This window comes from Oncorhynchus masou, chromosome 6 (assembly GCF_036934945.1).
Source record: "Oncorhynchus masou masou isolate Uvic2021 chromosome 6, UVic_Omas_1.1, whole genome shotgun sequence".
NCBI classification, from domain to species: Eukaryota; Metazoa; Chordata; class Actinopteri; order Salmoniformes; family Salmonidae; genus Oncorhynchus; species Oncorhynchus masou.
Genome location: NC_088217.1, coordinates 74257795 through 74263794, shown reverse-complemented (window position 1 = coordinate 74263794; position 6000 = coordinate 74257795).

Sequence of the window (6000 nt, the reverse complement as noted above, 5' to 3'; positions counted from 1 at the left end):
TTGTTTCAAAGAATAGGCATGTAACTTATTCCTGATTTGGTGTACAGGACACAGATCTGGCAGTATTCATGTCATATTCATGTTATATAAAACCAATTAAAAGGTTAATTACCGTCTCTATGGAAGGTAATGGGTTGTTGGATCAGCTGGAACTAAAGGCAGTACACCCGGAGGAGCTATGAACCCGCTGTTTCATTGCAGAAAGAAACAGTTTTCTTTTTTAATAATTGCTCCATATTTTATAAGCACACAATGTTTAATGAGAGGATGTGGCCTAAGGATGTGACCAAGTTTGTTGTATTAATTATTTCATTTCCACACCTCATTTCAAATTGAATCTCCAGTAGATTCTGGCAAAAATGGCTTGTCGGTTAATTGGCAAATTAACCTTTGTCACATGTTAAATGTGATTAAGTGTTGCCTACGCCCGCAAGCCAGTACTACTGTACACTGTAGCTCTTAGGCCACATTCTATCAGTCTCTATGGGGGTGCCACAAGGTTAAATTCTCGGGCAGACTATTTTCTCTGTATATAGAGTGGGGCAAAAAAGTATTTAGTCAGCCACCAATTGTGCAAGTTCTCCCACTTAAAAGATGAGAGAGGCCTGTAATTTTCATCATAGGTACACTTCAACAATGACAGACAAAATGAGAAAACAAATTCCAGAAAATCACATTGTAGGATTTTTAATGAATTTATTTGGAAATTATGGTGGAAAATAAGTATTGGTCAATAACAAAAGTTTATTTCAATACTTTGTTATATACCCTTTGTTGGCAATGACAGAGGTCAAACTTTTTCTGTAAGTCTTCACAAGGTTTTCACACACTGTTGCTGGTATTTTGGCCCATTCCTCCATGCAGATCTCCTCTAGAGCAGTGATGTTTTGGGGCTGTTGCTGGGCAACACAGACTTTCAACCCCATCCAAAGATTTTCTATGGGTTTGAGATCTGGAGACTGGCTAGGCCACTCCAGGACCTTGAAATGCTTCTTACGAAGCCACTCCTTTGTTGCCCGGGCGGTGTGTTTGGGATCATTGTCATGCTGAAAGACCCAGCCACGTTTCATCTTCAATGCCCTTGCTGATGGAAGGAGGTTTTCACTCAAAATCTCACGATACATGGCCCCATTAATTCTTTCCTTTACACGGATCAGTCGTCCTGGGCCCTTTGCAGAAAAACAGCCCCAAAGCATGATGTTTCCACCCACATGACATTCTCCCAATCTTCTTCTGGATCATCCAAATACTCTCTAGCAAACTTCAGACGGGCCTGAAAATGTACTGGCTTAAGCAGGGGGACAGGTCTGGCACTGCAGGATTTGAGTCCCTCGCGGCGTAGTGTGTTACTGATGGTAGGCTTTGTTACTTTGGTCCCAGCTCTCTGCAGGTCATTCACTAGGTCCCCCCGTGTGGTTCTGGGATTTCTGCTCACTGTTCTTGTGATCATTTTGACCCCACAGGGTGAGATCTTGTGTGGAGCCCCAGATCGAGGGAGATTATCAGTGGTCTTGTATGTCTTCCATTTCCTAATAATTGCTCCCACAGTTGATTTCTTCAAACCAAGCTGCTTACCTATTGCAGATTCAGTCTTCCCAGCCTGGTGCAGGTCTACAATTTTGTTTCTGGTGTCCTTTGACGGCTCTTTGGTCTTGGCCATAGTGTAGTTTGGAGTGTGACTGTTTGAGGTTGTGGAGAGGTGTCTTTTATACTGATAACAAGTTCAAACAGGTGCCATTAATACAGGTAACGAGTGGAGGACAGAGGAGCCTCTTAAAGAAGAAGTTATAGGTCTATGAGAGACAGAAATCTTGCTTGTTTGTAGGTGACCAAATACTTATTTTCCACCCTAATTTGCAAATAAATTCCTTAAAGATCCTACAATGTGATTTTCTGGATTTTTTTCTCTCATTTTGTCTGTCATAGTTGAAGTGTACCTATGATGAAAATTACAGGCCTCTCTCATCTTTTTAAGTGGGAGAACTTGCACAATTGGTGGCTGACTAAATACTTTTTTGCCCCACTGTATCAATGATGTCGCTCTTGCTGCTGGTGATTCTCCGATCCACCTCTATGCCGACGACACCATTCTGTATACATCTGGCGCTTCTTTGGACACTGTGTTAACAAACCTCCAAATGAGCTTCCGTGGCTTTCAACTGCTCTTAAATGCTAGTAAAATGAAATGCATGCTCTTCAACCGATCGCTGCCCGCCCGACTAGCATCACTACTCTGGACGGTTCTGACTTAGAATATGTGGACAACTACAAATACCTAGGTGTCTGGCTAGACTGTAAACTCTCCTTCCAGGCTCACATTAAGCATCTGCAATACAAAATTAAATCTAGAATTGGCTTCCTATTTCGCAACAGAGCCTCCTTCACTCATGCTGCCAAACATACCCTCGTAAAACTGACTATCCTACTGATCCTGACTTCGGCAATGTCATTTACAAAATAGCCTCTAACACTCTACTCAGCAAACTGGATGCAGTCTATCACAGTGCCATCCGTTTTGTCACCAAAGCCCCATATACTACCCACCACTGTGACCTGTATGCTCTCGTTGGCTGGCCCTCGCTACATATCCGTCGACAAACCCACTGGCTCCAGGTCATCTATAAGTGTTTGCAAGGTAAAGCCCCGCCTTATCTCAGCTCACTGGTCACCATAGCAACACCCACCCATAGCACACGTTCCAGCAGGTATATTTCACTGGTCAACCCCAAAGCCAACACCCCCTTTGGCCTCATTTCCTTCCACTTCTCTGCTGCCAATGACTGTAACGAATTGCAAAAGTCACTGAAGCTGGAGACTTCAGTGACTCCCTCACTAACTATAAGCATCAGCTGTCAGAGCAGCTTACCGATCACTGCACCTGTACACAGCCCATCTGTAAATAGCCCACCCAAATACCTCATCCCCATATTGTTATTTTTTTGCTCTTTTGCACCCAGTATCTCTACTTGCACATCATCATCTGCACATCTATCACTCCAGTGTTAATACTGAATTGTAATGATTTCACCACGATGGCCTATTTATTGCCTTACCTCCCTAATCTTACTACATTTGCACACACTGTATATAGATCTTTCTATTGTGTTATTGACTGTACGTTTGTTTATCCCATGTGTAACTCTGTGTTGTTGTTTTCATCGCACTGCTTTGCTTTATCTTGGTCAGGTCTTGTAAATTGTAAATGAGAACTTGTTCTCAACTGACCTACCTGGTTAAATAAAGGTGAAATAAAACAATAAAACAATTAAGACATCGGTTCAAGTCAAGACCGAGACCGGAGCAAATCCAGTCCGAGTCAAGACCTGCGTTTAAGGTGGTCTTGAACACAACACAACCAGACAGACACACACATTTTCACATCATTCAAGAACAAAAATCCCTCACTCCAAGTAAAGATGTATCCTTACCTCATGACTCAGAGTATCATCCTGCAGTGCTCCCGGCTTCTATACCCTGATCCGCAGGGATGGTCAAAAAGGCCACGTCACATTAAAAAAAACTACAGCAGCAAATTCACTCCGCTTGAGCCCAAGAGGGAGATTAAGTAATTACAACGGATGTCAAAAAGTGTTGGAATATAAATGCACGAGTATGATCGCAAAAATGTGCGGTAGGTGTGTTTGTGTGAGAGCTGATGGGACTGGTGTGTTGGGAGGGCTTAGGTGGGAGTCAGGTGGGACTATTCAGTTAGGGGCGCGGTGTGAGGCGGGGCGGTATCCCTCCACAGACACATCTGGAGAGAGAGAGAGAGAGAGAGTGGGAACGTTTCACCTGGCTCAGCCCAGCCAGCTGTGGGTACAGGCACATTCCAGATGGCTCAATCAGATTTAAACTCTCCCGACCACTGTAACCTCTTTAGACTTTAAATACAGTGCAATAACATTAACTGTTTCCTTGTGCTGGGGTTTAGACACAGAGCCAGACAGAGTCAGTCATATTTTATCTCCACCAAGGGCTTTGATGAATACTGCTTCATCACATTATCTGGTTCAGCATTGGATATAAGACAAGGAAATTCAGAGAGAGTGAATGAGTGTGCAGAATGAGAGAGAGAGATGAGAGAGGTGGGTGGGATTGGGAGAGCATAAGAGTGGGACAAGGGGTGAGTGAAAGAGAAAAAGGATAAATCTGCTACAAGGTTATGGAAATTGAGGATGCGTGGGAATGAATGACTGCAGACTTTGAAGGGATAAGAGAGGTCAATGGTTGAATCGACCCCATTGATCAGAGATCTGAAGGAGCAACAGTTGATGTTGGAAGTTTACATACGCTGAGGTTGGAGCCATTAAAACTCATTTTTCAACCACTCCACAAATATCTTTTTATTAACAAACTATAGCTTTGGCGGGTCGGCTAGGACATCTACTTTTTCCAACAATTGTTTTCAGACAGATTATTCACTGTATTACAATTCCAGTGGGTCAGAAGTTTACATACACTAAGTTGACTGTGCCTTTAAACAGCTTGGAAAATTCCAGAAAATTATGTCATGGCTTTAGAAGCGTCTGATAGGCTAATTGACATAACTTGAGTCAATTGGAGGTGTACCTGTGGATATATTTCAAGGCCTACCAAACTCAGTGCCTCTTTGCTAGACATCATGGGAAAATCAAAAGAAATAAGCCAAGACCTCAGAAAAGAAATTGTAGACCTCCACAAGTCTCGTTCATCCTTGGGAGCAATTTCCAAATGCCTGAAGGTACCACATTCATCTGTACAAACAATAGTACGCAAGTATAAACACTATGGGACCACGCAGCCGTCATACCACTCAGGAAGGAGGCGCGTTCTGTCTCCTAGAGATGAACGTACTGTGGTGCGAAGTGAAAATCAATCCCAGATCAACAGCAAAGGACCTTGTGAAGATGCTGGAGGAAACAGGTACAAAAGTATCTATATCCACAATAAAACGATTTGCATATCGACATAACCTGAAAGGCCGCTTAGCAAGGAAGAAGCCACTGCTCCAAAACCGCCATAAAAAAAGCCAGACTACGGTTTGCAACTGCACATGGGGACAAAGATCGTAATTTTTGGAGAAATGTCCTCTGGTCTGATGAAACAAAAATAGAACTGTTTGGCCATAATTGCCATCGTTATGTTTGGAGGACAAAGGGGTAGGCTTGCAAGCCGAAGAACACCATCCCAACCGTGAAGCACGGGGGTGGCAGCATCATGTTGTGGGGGTGTTTTGCTGCAGGAGGGACTGGTGCACTTCACAAAATTATGTGGATATATTGAAGCATCTCCAGACATCAGTCAGGAAGTTAAAGCTTGGTCGCAAATGGATCTTCCAAATGGACAATGACCCCAAGCATACTTACAAAGTTTTAGAAAAATGGCTTAAGGACAACAAAGTCAAGGTGTTGGTGTGGCCATCACAAACCCTGACCTCAATCCTATAGAACATTTGTGTGCAGAACTGAAAAAGCGTGTGCGAGCAAGGAGGCCTTACAATCCTGACTCAAGTTACACCAGCTCTGTCAGGAGGATTGGTCCAAAATTCACCCAGCTTATTGTGGGAAGCTTGTGGAAGGCCACCTGAAACGTTTGACCCAAGTTATTCAATTTAAAGGCTATTCTACCAAATACTAATTGAGTGTATGTAAACTTCTGACCCACTGGGAATGTGATGAAAGAAATAAAGGCTGAAGTAAATCATTCTCTACTATTATTCTGACGTTTCACATTCTTAAAATAAAGTGGTGATCCTAACTGACCGAAGACAGGGAATTTTTACTAGGATTAAATGTCAGGAATTGTGAAAACTGAGTTCAAATATAGTTGGCTAACGTGTATGTAAACTTCCGACTTCAAATGTACAGTGCCTTGCGAAAGTATTCGGCCCCCTTGAACTTTGCGACCTTTTGCCACATTTCAGGCTTCAGACATAAAGATATAAAACTGTATTTTTTTGTGAAGAATCAACAACAAGTGGAACGACATTTATTGGATATTTCAAACTTTTTTAACAAATCA